This window comes from Cygnus atratus, chromosome 1 (genome assembly GCF_013377495.2).
Source record: "Cygnus atratus isolate AKBS03 ecotype Queensland, Australia chromosome 1, CAtr_DNAZoo_HiC_assembly, whole genome shotgun sequence".
Taxonomy (NCBI): Eukaryota; Metazoa; Chordata; class Aves; order Anseriformes; family Anatidae; genus Cygnus; species Cygnus atratus.
This window is the reverse complement of record NC_066362.1, coordinates 93356453-93372590: the sequence shown is the minus strand read 5'-3', so window position 1 is coordinate 93372590 and position 16138 is coordinate 93356453. Positions and strand designations below refer to the sequence as shown.

At 36.9% G+C, this 16138-nt stretch overlaps 2 protein-coding genes across 3 annotated transcripts in view; one reads left to right on the top strand and one right to left on the bottom strand.

Annotated features, from left to right (window-relative positions):
- The window catches only part of CMSS1 (cms1 ribosomal small subunit homolog), a 238528-nt gene that overhangs the window by 201694 nt on the left and 20696 nt on the right, over positions 1–16138 (bottom strand). The window lies entirely within an intron of this gene.
- FILIP1L (filamin A interacting protein 1 like) overlaps positions 1–16138 on the top strand; it is a 33388-nt gene that overhangs the window by 597 nt on the left and 16653 nt on the right. Inside the window, exons 1-2 of one of the 2 annotated variants that reach the window (XM_035540684.2) lie at positions 22–255; positions 7826–7927. The exons of the other annotated variant lie outside the window; for it this stretch is intronic. The gene's annotated coding sequence lies outside the window, so the exon portion shown is untranslated. Of the gene's footprint in view, positions 1–21; positions 256–7825; positions 7928–16138 lie in introns of those variants that run through there. 2 annotated transcript variants of the gene reach the window in all.

The following is a 16138-nucleotide window of genomic DNA, read 5'->3' as shown; positions in this document are numbered from 1 at the left end:
AAGGAGAGCGCTGCTGCCAGCCTTCTTTATCCTACCGGGACGCTTCTGGCGGAAAGGTCGCTTTCGGAAAAAGAGGGGGAAAAAAAAATTATTGAAAGGGGTGACGAGCGGAGAGCGGTGGCAACGGCACCAGGAGGTCTAGAAGATGCCCAGTCACTCGGAAGCGGGATGAGCAGCTCGAGCGCTTAAAGCTGCGCTTTAAACGATTCCTGCGGAGCCAACAGAGGAGGAATGAATTTAAGGCTGGGGAAAGAGGTAGTTGTGAATTACACACACTTTCCAAATTGTTGGATAAAATCATGACTGCATTTGAAGCTGTGGAAGGAGTCCAACTGTATTGTAACATATTAGGTAGAGCTACTGCTGCATTTATATGCATATGCTACATATTAGGATACATGTGCAAGCACATGTCTCTAAGCACTTACGCTACTTTTGAACAACTTTTACTGCAGTTCACAGAGCGATGTATAAATTGCCACAAACGTTATCTTGCAGTAAGATTTTGCCATGTCCGAAACAAACAACTGTAACCAGTTTAATTACTAACAAACTTTTCAACTCCTACACGCTGCTTCCCTCTTCTGTGTCTTGTGTGCAAGTGTCAAGTCGCAAGAGGACAGAGCTGTCAGATTTTCAGGAAAAAACTTGAAACACTGCTCACCAGACAAACAGAGGCTTTACAAATCAGAAAGCTTGCTGATCTCTCTGAGGCTGACTCTGCAAGGTGTTGCAGTTAGCAGCTCCAGAAACTGAGATGGAAAAGCAGCTCTGGTGAGGCACTGAGCACCTTGAAAGAGCAGACTTCAGCATGTTTACTGCTCACATCTGCGTAGCACACGAAATTACACTGTCCTCTCCCTGGATTAAGGACCAAGCCCTGTCAAATCGCTGTTTATAGGAACAACTGCCATTAAGTCAATTGCACTGTCCTACTTGCAAGTTCAGGCTACTAAGCATTGCTGTCCTATGTGCACTTTAAATGTTGCACAAGTTCGACTGCTTAACAGACAAACTCTTCTCAAAAGGAAAACCAGATTTTGTTGTATTTTTTCCATTTTCCTTAATATGAAATTAAATAGGCATTCAGCATTAGTACAGATAGCAGAAAGGTGTAGGCATTCAGTGTTCATACAGACAGCAGAGAGGTGGTTGTTTTTTTCTGTTTCATCCAATGTTTTAAATCCTACAAAGTCCTTGCTCATGTATGTATTTAAGAAAAATTTAAGCTGATACAATCCTATCTTTTCCAACCTTAATGATTCTATTTGTGTTGCTGTACTGTCCAACATACAAGGAGTTAGAGACTAAGAATCAAAATACCATGTGAACGTTTTGTGACATTTTTCAATTCTTAAAAAAAAATAAAAATCAATAGTCATTTTCCCCATGGCTCTAAAATCTTAAATATATACAAACATTTCATTTCAAAGATAACTCAGATATTTGTGTATTATTCACCTTGGCATTTAAATAAAGGTCACATCCATGTTTCCAAGATAATCTTCCTTGTAATAAGCAAAGTCTACACCTCTGTTGATATCTGTAGTCTGACTGGCTATAGAATCAATAGGGCATTGTACAGTACATATAGAATGAAAAGAATCCCAGAAACCACAACAAATGGAAGTTTATATTAGAAAACCAATACCCTGGATCAGTATCCTAAACCCTTACAATGTCGTCTTCTGCGTGCTGTTCTGCTCTATCTATAGACTTGCAACCTACATCTCTTCCCTGTAAATGATTATTTAGTTTCCTATACATCCTGTTTCCAGTGAATTTAGTAATTAGTAAATGCACTGGCAAGTTATAAAGTGGAAGTGTTAGCTACATTGTGAAAAGATATGTTACAAACCAAAATTAAGAAATAGACCTTCAAGCGTGTCTTAAGAGTAGGGATAAGCAGAAGTCAAAGGACTACAATATGATAAAGAAAGAATATTTACAGAAATATTACACTTGCAATAAACTTATTTCATAAAGGCAGTAAGTAGAAATAGAAAAAAGACTACCCATAGCTAAGAGACTTTCAGCTCTTCAAAATCCAGCACAGGAGGGCAACATGTATTGTTATTTATTGCTTCAGAAATATCCGGAGTACCATCTGTACTGTGAATACTGCTGGTCTAATACAAATCATGATATCTATCAATAAACAGAAAAAATCCATTTCCCATAGTCTGTCTTCCAGAAAGACAGACTTCCTTCTAAAGGGAAAAGTTTCTTCACTTAATACCTACAGGGCCAATTTTGCTCTCATTTCCACTGGTAAAAGTCCAAAATAATTACTCAGGTATCACAATTAACATTTCTTGCAGTTGTGTTTTTTTTCCCCCACGGTGTTACATGCCTTTGTTTTGTCACAGATTTCTTCGTATGTATTGAGACTATCTAATTTTAAGCAATCAAAATGTTAGCTTGCATCACTTAACGGTAAAAGGAAAGAAGACAGTGAAGGAAAGGAATTGGCATGTAATTCAGTCTTGAGCACCTGCATTCCTTCACTTAAGTTTCTCCTTATTTATTTATTTATTTACAACATACAATGTAAAGAGAAAGCACTTTAAGAACAAGCACATTCTCCAGAAATGAAAGTCAGCTTCCTATCAGACTGCATTGGCCCTTTGTTCCTTCCCCGTCACTTCCCTTCCTTCCACTGACCGATATCACGTAACTGCTGACAGCAAAATTTTTAGAGATTGATCTAGAAGATCAACAGGTATCACTTGCACTTTTTTTTATTTTCCCCATTAGTACTAATATAATCAAGCCACTGCCTGATTTTTCTTACTAACAGCACTTTCATGTTATTTACCCACTGCTGTGATGAATGATCACATTTGCCACTGTCATGGGATATTAAAAAAAAAAATAAAAAATAGGAAAGCCTGATTTTAGTCCTAGCAACAGTTTCTACTGTGTGGCAGTTCTTAAAAAGCTGGCACTTTTCTTCAGGGAAAATCCTTTATCAGATGTAGATTGGCATGGAAGAGCAAGCAGCTACCACTCCTCACTAACTCTCCTGCAAACAGCTTCTCTCAGATTCTGGGTGTGGTATGACCTGAACACAGTTCATTACAGAAGCAATTAAAATGACCCATAAAAATACTTAAGCCAGAGAATACTAAGGAGGTTATAATGTAGACAGACATATCTTTAAAAACCATCCTATAAAATTTAATTCTGACTCATTAATAGTTCCCTTTAATACTTCACCCTGTCATCAAATTGATGTGAACTTAGAAACTATAACTTACCACTAAAAATACATTTATTTTAATTGCTTAGGTCTGTCTTCCTCATTTTACATGGATTTTGCCGGGGCATCCATGAGGTTTACCTTGAGCTTTTCTGATGTGGTTGAAAGCTTAGTTAGTTCACCATTCACTAAACTGTATTACTCAGCTCTAAGAGGGTAAGAGACATGGCTGAAAAATTCTAAATATAGCGCCCAGTCTCGTGCTTTAAGTGAAGTAATGGGCATTCTGAGTCCTAATGGCTCTTGGTACATTATGCTGATTTTGAGGTTTGCTGTGTTTCCTGTCAGTGAGACAGGAATCACTTTGATTGCACAGCCAAGGCACCATGTTGTTTCTGGAAGGTCAACAGCAATCTCACACAGCCTGACCAACGGAGCACACTCAAGCATTTACAGCTCACTTTCCTCGAGTGTTCAGAAACTCAAGGAAAGTATATTTGATGATTTTCTGAAGCACTTTGTAGTCTCCAGTTTAAAAACAGTACAAAATCAACACTTTTCAAAGCACTGCCTGATCAGCAGAGTAACCGAACTGAGGTGATAAAGAAGGTGAATGCTCCTGCAATAAACGAACGCTAGGTTATCCAAGATGAGACAACACCCAGCCCTCCTTTAATAATAAAATGGGGGTGAAAGCTCCAACTGACCTTGCTTAGCAACATTTCAACACAACTCAAAGTCCTACGATCTCAGTCATTCAAGTTGATAAACGCACACATTTTCCTGTTGCAGAAGTCACCCCTTCTGCTACAGCTCATCATGCACGTCACGGTGGTGTAAAACATCCACTTCAGCCTTGAGCTGGGCAAGGGGACCTGTAGATAACCACCAGAGAGCAGTCACTGAAGAACCCATGCTGTTTTACTTCACACTGCATGCTCACAGAAGCAGAGCAACCAGAGCCCACCATCACCTTGTGCTTGAGCTTCAGCAAACCTTGACAGAAGTACTACTAAGCAGGGGGCACAAAGCTCTGATGAACATGACTGAAAATATAAAAAGCAAAATGAAATACTTTTGACTAGGAGAAAAAAAAAAAAAGTTACCTATCAGAGGCATTTTGATCTTTGCATAATTCCATAAACAGACCATTTGTAGTTTATAAAAGAAAACGTTTTCCAATCTCACCAGATGTTTTGCCCAGCATCATTCATACCCACCAGGTCAGACAACATTCAATATTCATGTTTATGCCTGTACAATATCAAACACAAAAACAGTGCGGTCAAAACTGAGACCCTTAAAAAAAAACTACTATTATTTCTGTTTTAAATGGGGGTGGAGGGATTGATTAATCTTGCATACATTTCAGGGATGTGAAACAATGCATGAACCATATTTCATTGTCCTTTACTAAATTCCAAAGGCCTGGGAAGGAACACAACAACTGCATTGAAGTTAAAAGAAACAATAGGTTAGGGAGGGTTTTTTTTGTTTTGTTTTGTTTTTTTTTTTAAAGATCTGCTTGAAACCTAATATTCAAGGCAATTTCTTTCCAATTCACTGCAAGAGAGTAGAGGGACAAAGCTCATCTAGTGTTTGCATAGCAACTACTGTAATGAGTGCATAAGAGATGGGAAAAAATTTAAATTACTGACCTTAACCAGTATGTTGCTACTACGAGGGAAAACACATGCACACAAACAACAAAAAAACCACAAGATTGGCTGTTTAAAAATGGAAAGTAATAGTAATCTACTCATAAAACTCACATTTTAATTACATACCTGATTTTAGCTCACGGATAAAAGCATCTTAGGGAAAGTATGAGCTACCTGAATTCCATCAATTTTTTTTGTTGTTGTTTTAATCAATATTAGGTAAAATTTGCAGAAATTTCAGTCATTAAGCCAAATTATTATGAAAATCTTGAAATTTTACCACCACTAGGCCTGGCTTACCTGGAATTAATTCCACCCCCTACATTCCTAAAAAAACATGATTTGATTCTACTTAGCTACATAGATATTTCTTAGAAGCAGCTTGATAAATGTCGCAGTTGTTTTAGTTTTCAACTACAGAATACTCCTCCCAGTCAAGAACTTACTCAACTTTAGCCATTCTGCCTCAGATCCCCTCATAGAGAAGAGGAAAGTGAATGAAATAAGCCTCATTTATTTATTAAGTTTGGTCTCCTGAACCTGGGGGTACCACAACTCCACATTTGGGGCAGCTAGCCCATAATTTAAATATCTGAAATCCAATGCTTAACATATTAACTTGGATGTAGCTCTATGAGAACTAGATCCTCAAACAGCTATTAATGATTTTATATAGGAAGGTGGAAAAAAATGTCATTTCTTAATGCTCAAAGCTGAAACATTTTCTAAACTTACAAAATAGTACCATATACTCTTTCACGTAAAGAGAAAATCTTTTGACTAGCAGTCCACATCACTCCCAAATTAAATAAGAAATTGGCTTCAATGAAAAGGCCACCATGAACCTTGGCAGGCTTAAAACTTCTCCTAAAATATGTTTCTAAAAACATGTCTAACATATAAATAGGTACTTGCATTTTCATGTATATGGGTAAGCCGCACAGGGGTATATAAACCCACTGAAGCAATTATATCAAGCATAACTTCTGTATAGGATTTTCCAAGACAGATAAAATAGATTGTCTACAGTGTGGGAAAAACGGATGACAGCAACTGCTGGAAGTGTTTAGGCTTCTGCTAGCTGGTGCACACCGTGATTCCCTTTTGGGAAAATAGCAGACAACAGCTGACAAGAACCTTAAAGCGTACAGATTTTGCTAACCCCCAAAAAGGAGGAGGAAAGAAAATGCAACAGAGCATAGAAAGGTTACAACACTTACAAAACTTACAAGCTGACACTTACAAAAATATCAGCTTGTCCTTGCTTTGTTCCCATCCTCTGATTAAAGCCCTAGATAATTATTGCCTCCCCTGTATATGGCAAAATTCTCTTATTTTAGTCTTGATTAACTGGGGGGACAACAAATCAGAATTTGACAAGAATTTAACATTTTATAACTTGTATATGACCCTCTCATATATCTGGGCTAACACTGTTAACCAAATAACTGGCACGTTTTGTCTAGAGATAATGGTGTCCTTTTATTTTCAGCAACTGAAATCACTTTTTAAATTAATGATAAAAGCTAAAATGTATTACACCAGAAACATACTGTACATGAAAGCATGCTACAGCTCCTTCATTTTTGAGTGACATCTGAAAACAGGAAAATATAACCTAAGCATCACAGATCATCAGCCAGGAGGCAAGAAGAGTGACCAAATAGGGCATGTAGCTAAATGCCCCTCAGTCACATAATGATTCCTGGTTACAAATCAGTTTGGGGTACAATAACGAGGTAGAGATCGTTCAACTGAATTAACAGTTTGAAGAACAGGGAACACTTGGAGCCTTTATTTGAAGGGGCAAGGGAAATACACATGGACATGACCCCCCTTTTTCCTAAAAAGGCCTTTTTTCTATGGCAGTTTTTGAAAGACAGAAAAAAAAAAAAAAACAACTAAAGATGGAAAAAGTAAGCATCTCTCTTGGCTTTAAGAAGACTAATTTAAGAGTTCAAGAAACCATTGCACATAACATAGCTAGAACTAGCTAAGTCCACTTTTTCGTCCTAACAATTTAGATCTTTTTTCCCTAGAAGGAACATTTTTTTTTTCCAAAGCAAGCAACAGTCACTCCAGCTGCTGAACACACGTGCAAGTAGCTACAAGAAGAAAAAAAAAAAGAAGCTGATTCTAAACACAAACTGTTATTGGCACTTTGACTGGACAGATGTCTAAAGCATCTAACTTTCATTTATGCTTAGGCAGGATGCTTGATGTTTAACACAGTGAATTCTCAAGGCCATAGAAGAATGGACAATCTTACTTCAATACATCATAATCAACCTATCTGAGAGTAAAAGATGTTTACTTAAACAATCATATGTTAAAATACTATTTTAATTACTTGTTATTTAAATATATGAATTAAATCTATGAAGTAAACCTTAGAACTAGAAGAAAACATTTCTCAGACTAGCAACAGCAGCTTTCAGCTGTAGTTTCCCATCCCATGGTTTAAAATGGTGCATTAGTCCTCTTTAAGAGGAACAGTTTGGAGAAGCAAAGGTGACTTAAATCCTGAATAAGAGCATCTATGCTAAGGATTAACATGCTTTAACCAAACATGCATCTTTAGATGATTCACTGAGTGTTCCCAGGCCAAGGTGGACCGAGGTCCTATTGAAACAACACAACCTCCAAACATTCCACGCTTCAAGTCCCAACACATTCAGCTGTAGAAGACATACGGCAAAACATTTCGCAGGATTAGGACAGATAGCAAGGAAGTGAATTACTTCCCAGGTAGTGACACTCTCAGAATCACAGAGCTTCAATACCTAGAATCATACCCAGAAACAATTTGTAATATGTGAGAAATAGTTTTAATACGTTTTATCAATGAACCATACTGCAAATTATGAAACTGACAGCATTCTTCATCACTTGTAGCTTCAAAGCTGTTTTTAGCCACTGAACTACACTGTTCTGCACTGCTACCATCTCTTTTTCACTTTAGTCCTCCAAGAGGAAGCGATGGAAAGGTCCATTTTAGGGAAAACAGATGCCCTCACATTATCAGGTCTACAAGAAAATGATCAACTTCATGAAATTTGACAAGGTAAATTTAATTTTCTGAATTTGAACTTGCAGTAAAAATTAAGGTTCATATTTTGTGCTAAAGAAAGGAAGGGGTGCCACCTCAGCCCAGCCTTCATACACCCAGAGTTTATTACACACAGAGGTACTTCAGAAGCACGCACACGAAAAAGGGCTTATTCTTGTCTTAGGGTGTATGTAGATAGTAAAGATTTTATGGATATAAACATGACCTCAATAAGTCATGTAATTTTATCCACCTGCACAGGAGAGACAACACCTACATCATTCCTAAGGAATAATTGTCTAATTGTTTTTAAGTACCAACCCACCCCTCCAAAATGATGGTGAACTCCCAAGCCTTCCCAGACAAGCCCATTCAGTACTGAGGTACCTTTACCATTTATCTTACAATATTAAGAAAATATTGTAATAGCGATTTAAGCACATAAATTCTTGCCATATGTATTGAGCACACGAAAAACACACCGCAGTTTGCAGCCAACTTCCACCTGTCTAAAAGCAAGTGGCAGCTGTATGACTGCAGCTTATCCAGGCAGCTTATCCAGGTACTGGTGGCAATTGGAAGGGGCCATCGGAAAGTTCTAAATTTTGCCACTGCTGCTGACCAGTAACATACAAATAAGGCCATGGCAGCATAAGAGATAGGCACAGTGCCTATTCCACCCATGGATGAAAAAGCAGCTCCAGACGTTTACTTCTATATAAAATGTGTGTTAAAATTGTTTTAGAGAACATCCAATTCCTGTAAATGTTATGGGAAAATGACATTTATGACTAACCAGTCTCCTCTGAGAAACATGATGTGTTGTTGTTGGCCAAGTGCCATTTTCTGTCATACCAAAAATATTAACTAATTGAAGTTTTAAAAAAGTTTGTATGAATTGGATACTTGCACAATTATGCCTAGTTCTGATCAAGACAACAGAACAGCTCCAGGTGAATCAGATAGCAGAAAAGCACCTATTTACCCAACTGCATCCAGGAAAAAACACTGACAAAAATTGAGGTCCACCTTGAACCTATACTCTATGATGTTATATTCAGAGGAAAAAAAAGTATCAAATTACAGACAGGAATTATCTATTGAAATTTCTTATAGATAATAAATTTCAGGCTGTGTCTTAATCTAAAAGAAGTATTAAACTGACAAGTGTAAAAGGAAGACTAAAGGGTTAGAAACTTACAGAGAGCTGAAGCAACTCACGCGTTCAGGGATTCAGAACTTCTGCAAACCCATTAGTCACTTGAATGATGCAGACGAAACACCAGAGTCAAAAATTCAGCCCTCAAACTGTTAACACTTCTATGAACAGTAAACACAACATGCAGGTAGCATTTACCTCATTAACTAAACACAAATTGCTTGCTTGGGGTAATCAGTGCTAGTAGCAACCTGACCAGGAACTTCCAGAATTTGAGGCACAAACAAGAGCATGCATCTTGCCCATCTTCCCATGGGGGAAAGACAAGCAGGGCTCGAAAAGACAGTTTTCAGGAGCTCAATTAACTCCTTCTACCATTTTTCACTAGATAAATGGTAGCAGTAGGCTGCAATGATAACACTTACCAGTACTGATACTCCATACAGAAAATGCAAACATGTACACCTAGAAAATGCAAACATGTACACCTGCCCATGGGGAAAAAAAATGGTGGAAAAGCACTATCCTCTATACCTCCGTAGTACTGCGAGCTTTATAACACTGGGTATTGTAAGAACAGCCCAACAATGCATGGTCAAGCAATAACGTTTTATTGGTAATAATTAAAATATACATTTAAAACAAAGCTCAGGTTCATAAGGACACAGGATCCCTCCTACCAACTTAACTTGCTCAAAATGTAGTCGTTTCAATGACATTGTCATTTAAAATTCACACATTATCAAAAGCATTATTTGGCGTAATTTGACTAGTAAGTATAACATTAAAACCTCTTTTGATTAATATTAATTCTCAAAATAATCCATTACAGCAAGTCAACACTGCTTTTCCATTTTAATAAATCTAAAGTCCAGACATAAAATTTTACTTAAGCTTAAGAAAAGAAAAAAGCAGGACCTGGGTTAGTAACTGAAAATATTTGTCTGTGTCTTGGTGCTTTGACCCCTATACCACATCTCTTGTGGTTCATCTTTCCATTTCCTTCTGAAAGCTTTCCATCTGCAAAACTATAATTTCCTGGCTGACGTAAATTTGAAGAGTTCCAAATTCTGGTGTTGCATCTGAAATCACTTGCTTTATTTCCGACTTTACAGGCAGTTTGCTGGGGGGGGAAGGAGAGAATGCACTACAGTAATATGAAAAAATCTCAAACTATTAACCACCAAAACCCAAGTCATATTCATGTGAGCTTGTTAAATTATTGACCCATTAAGACTGAGAACAGAAGAGGATTAACACTTGTATGTCATTGAAATGCCAGCAGTAATAGATACTATCTTCAAAGAATAATGAAATAACTTGAAACAGTTGTTGATAGAAAGAGGGAAGGAAGAAAGAAGTACATCTCCAAAAAATAACATCAGAATACAGCTCACAACTCATTGTGCCATGCTTTCCAGTTGCTGAACTCTGGGAGATTTCTTTTAAGGCAACTCCAAGTAAAGCTTGTTGCTACTGAGGTCTTGTCAGGACAGAGCTCATTACAATTATGTTTTTCAGGATAGGTAGTCAAGGGAGGAAAAAAAACACACCGGCCAGCAATTTAATAGGATATCAACATCTTCACTCCTGTCTACAAATCGTGAATCTTCCCTGTTCATAACCTCAGATGCTGCAGACGGCTGGCATTACAAGATTAGAAGTGAATGGCCGGAATTAAGAACCCATACATTGCAAATCTGAACAGTTATTGCCACAGAAGGCATTATTACTTTTATACAAGACTGGTCTTTGGATAGGTAACTTCCAAGAATATATAGATATGGAAAGAATATAACTCAAGACAGATTTTTTTTTGTTTGTTTATCAGCTGAGGTTTTGGGATAAAGTAAAACTGAATTTTAGTACTGGATTGAAATTACTACAACCAGATGCTATTGTTGATCCAGTCTTAAATCTCAAATTTACCAATACAAATTTTAAACTTTTCTGGTGCCATTTACTGTCTCCAAATTTACACTGGATTTTATATCATCTATATCCCTATTCAACCAGGAGGATTTTTCAACAGCTTAGCAGTTGTGAAATCGTGGTCACAGTCAGTGTTACTGTTACAGATTAATTTGGTTTTCAAAGAATATATTATCCTGTTTACATTTACTCAGCATCACAGCTAAGTACATCTGGTTATCCATTTTAAATTTTGCCCAAGTTAACCCAGAACTGGCAACGCCATTCATCACATATGACTTTTATTAAGCTTTGTAAAGCAAGTCAGCATTTTAAGCATCAGATAAAACAACGATTACCTCTCTGTGGTAGTCTGTGGAGTAATGAGCAGAACTCACACCCCCCTCATTAAAAGTCTTCATTTAATAAAATAAATTTCCTTATCAGGAGATCTGCCTTCCACATAGTCTCTTGCAACTGAGACACCCTTTGCAGAGATTTGCATCCTAGTATGAACTAATGATTTAAAATATCTACACATGAATAACATACTGGAAAACAAATTTTAAGGTAAGTGCTAGCATTCTGTCGGGAAGTGCTGACTGATTCAGATAAAGCCAACAGATTACACAACAGCTATGGTATGCTGTTGCTGCTGTAATTTCAAAGGATTTTGACTTTCTTTATGACAGGGGAAAAAAAAAAGAAGCATCAATACAGATAATAAAGAGAGCTATAAAAGTAGCCATAACATATGTCTTCATAAAAACTACATATCAGTAAGTAGAACTGTAGGCAAAGGAAAGAAACACACAAACACCCTAACACCAGAAACTCAGTTTAACAAACCCAAGTTTTACTGCCACAAACTATGGAAGGCACAGACAGGCTGGCTTTCTTCTGAAAATAAATACTTAACAGTATTGGTGTCAAAAATTACACCAACTTTTAAGATTTACCAGAAATGATGAAGCATGTTTCTTCTCTTATAAAAGCCAGACGATGGCTTATTGCTAACTGGGAAGAATGCCTCAGACGAAGAAGCATGACTTCATCTACATTTAAAAGCTTTCAGCTTAGCATTTTTATTTGCATAGTACAGGGGGAGATTCAAGTACATGTCCAAAAACTTTAGAAGCAAGTCTCCCTCATGTTATAACCTGTAAAACCTCTAGTAAGCCACATCTTTAATCGGGGAAAAACATATAAACTAGATAAAAATAGGCATTTAAGACTTACAAAAAAGCACCCCAAACATTCAAAATCTTAGTCATTTCTACAGCATGACCTCATACATATCAAGATATTGATACTGATCAGGTATATGCTAAGATCTCAATACTTTGGCAGAAGGAATAATAAAAGTCCAACTAAAAAATAAAACACCATAACAACAAAAAGAACCTACTTTCACTTGCATCCTTAAAGAACTCAGCTATCATTACATTATTCCTTTAAAAAAATTATGATTCTAAGAACGATTCATTCTAGAACCAGCTAAAAGGCAAGAGTTTTGCAATCTCAGTTTCCCACGCTTTCTTTAGTTTTCCTGAAACTCAGAGGAAAAGCAGCTCCCCTCTAGTCCTGTAAAAACACAAATTAAACAATATCAGTGTAATACAGGTCCCTGCAACAGCGGAAAACCACACTTGAAAATAAAAAGGTATCACATGACACCAAGAAGACAATGAGCTGTTTTGGGTGTCTTGTAAGAGCACATAGTAACACATTGCTAAATATAACATAGTGAAGCTGAAACTATAAGCATTTAAAAAATTCTAGAAAACAAGACAACACAACTGAATACATGGTATTGAGGCCAAGAAGCTATAGCATACATGCTGAGAAACGCAGTTACAATGAACAGGTGAGAGATGATGATGACATATTTCTTTAAGGAAAAAAAATGGTATTGCAAACAAGTACGATAGTAAGCCACAATAAAGCAGTAATTTATAACAGAAGCTCTGAAGAAAGAGTAATAAGACACTGCCCTGACTCTGTTTAACTACCTAGCATTCATGTTCATAAAAACAGTTTCCAATGCCTGTTTTTGCTGGCCTGGTTTCAGAAACGGTTCTTGTAGTCCTATGAAGTCAACTGCCTGGAATTATCTGTGAATACTTTGCCCCAATGATATACCTACCTTTGTCTAAAATGAAGTTACTTTTATCACGAAACACTGTAAATATAAATGCTTAAAATATTTTAACGGATAGTGGAGTTCCCTTTCTTTTATTTATTTTTGAAGTCAACTTTTTCTGATCCTTGTGTGTTTTTGGCAAAATTACTCTCTCAGATGCAACGTATCTGTGTCCTTCAAAGAGACCTGGTGGCTTAAAAGATGTTTGTTTTGTTGTTGTTATTTTTTTCAAAAACTTACTTATGGTATCTAAAGTCACACTTTCACTTTTATTTTTCTGCTATCTACATGGCCAGACTTCATTACACAAGACAAAAGCTGGGCTTACCCTTGAGTGAGGAGAAAGTTAAACAAGCATTCAGTCTCCATCCTGCAATTCCACAGTTATCAAAAACAAGCGCAAAAGCATATTTAATGACACATGATCCAAAAGAAAAAAAAAAAAAAACACGTTTATTACAACTTTTTTTTTTTAGAAACATTAAAATCCTTTAACAGCTTCTGAACTCTGCTCCACAATTTAACTTCACTGATGTGATTTTATAGATTTAAGGGGTTAGAAGTATTTCCTTCTATTTCTGCTAGGATTTTAAAATTGCATTTTATGTTTCGAATGAAAGAGAAACATTTCTACATACCCTAAAGTCTTTTGGAACAACCGAAAAAACAAGAACTCTTGAAAATTCTTATCAACTTATACAACAAATAGGTCAGATTTAGTAATTTAGACACTTTTGTTCAAATACCCATGGCAATTCATGGTTGCTGATCACAACTTGGCTTAGACTACCTCAGTCAAGCATTCAGCTTGGTCTGGAACCTCAAGAGCTTTACTGAATCTAGACTTCAACAAGCACTCCGCATAGTTTGGGAAATGGAGTTATAGACCAAACAAACGAAAAAAAGAAAAAAAGAGACAGGAGAAAATACAAGTTGTACATACCTGTCATGTTCATTGTAAGAACTTCTGTTATCATTCCTTCAAACATCTGTCAACTGACTTTACTGAGTTATTTACAAGCAAGTCTCTTATTTGAATCGTAAAATTTTAAACAGCATCCTATGTAATTTGGGATTGCTGGTTCCTATTTGGGTCGAAAGTGTTCTTTCTAAAGCAATTTAAGGGGCATCAGTCACTTGTGCATTAGTATCATTTGGCCAGAGAGATATCAACTAGTTAATCAAGAAGCACTGAATAATACACCAATTAATTAAATTCAGCCAAATTTGCCTAACAAAAATAAATGACAGTGAAGGAAGCAAAAATAAAACACATGCTAATAACCTCAAGTCTAACCGTATTAACGTGTCTTAACACACGCAAAAACTGAGTTCATTCCAAATGAAATTGTTAGCTGTGCTTCTGTTATGGTTTTATATCTATGGCAACAGTAAATCATCAATTGAACTTCATTACTAAAGCATTCAGAGACAAGGGTGGGGAGGGGAGAGAGTTGTGTGAGTTTTTTTTTTTTTATTTAAAAAGAACTCAAACAAGCTAACGTTAAAAAGATGACAAAAGTTTATACACTGACAACACAGTAAAAAGCTGCCTTTGAAGATGGCGCAGTCGCCTTGTTCTGTCAGCCAGCAACATTCCTCCAAGCTCATTTCACAAACCTCTCCCTCTCCACTTACACCTTTTCATGTCTATTTTCCCCCATTATACTAATCTACTGTTGTAAAGAAGTCGGGGCTGCTTTGAGTCTTTGAAATCAACTCAATTTTCTGTTACTTCCCCTTCCACCTAGTTTTCACATAAATGTGAAAAAGTATTTTTTACATTACACTCAATATAGTGCAACTTCTGCACTAAAATAAGAGCTGTGGGGATGGTGAATGCGTTAAGAAATTTCATAGTCAGGGATTTCTATCAAGTATCCCCATCAAACCAGACAAGTCTGATGGACAGTTGTAGAATGGCAGGGACTTCCTCTCTCCAGGCAAAAAAAAACTCAACGCTGCCAAAGAGGATGTTGCTGGGGCAGCCTATTAAGCCCCCAGAAATATACGCCTCCAGTCAGCCAGCAGCTAATAAAGAGCTGTGAAAAGGAGGCCATTATCTGAGCTCTTCCTGAACGAAAAGGATGGCTGCAACAGGAACTTGTCAGTGGAAAGCTGTAAAGACTTACTGTTTGGACATCACAACACTGACCAGGGACAGCTGTGGAACAGGAACCTGATGTTTCAGCAGCTACTTCTGGAGGGTCATTTTCACTTTTCGGGGAGAGGATGAAAGGGGCCTCAGCTAACAAGTGCGTAAGCAGATATTTTGTTGAAGTACAGCCCTGATATGCAATTCCTTACCAGCACTCTGAAAATGAATATGTATCATACATATGAACAACAGCAAAACATACAAGCGCTCATATTCTTTCAGACTAGGCTTTTAAGACTACTCTTAAATATCAGAACATGATTTATAAGTCAGCTGTGGGGAAAAATCTAATTGAAAGGAGGCAGATGCGCTGGCCAAACCTAATCATACCTCATAACCATTCCACAAATATCTCCCTGACAAAGTCTACAAAAGGACGTAATTATGTGAGGTATGTGGAGGTTTCTTAGGTTGTTACATGAACAAATGCACAACCTTATTGCAGGTCTCTAATAAACTAAGTATGTTGCATCTCGGTTAAGACTGAATGCTGAGCTAAAAACTTGTAAACAGTGATTTTGGAAAACCATTGTGAAAAGTTTAAAGAATCATATAAAACAGAGTTTCAATTCAGCACATCTGCAAGTTTGGGATATAAGACCAAGTCTGAATGTAACAGGCAACAAGGTTTGGCCTTAAGTTCTTAACCTAAATTCCTGCTTATCTACTGACTGGTTTTTTTATGATACAAGGTAATAAAGCCTGTATTTCCACTGAGGACTGACTCACCTACAATGTTTGTTTTTTGCTCTGATGTACTGTTTAGAAATCGGCATTAGTGAGCCCAACTAACAGCCTAGTGTGGGTATATTTCCTTCACACAATTTAACATCTGTAAGGTTTAATGATAAAACA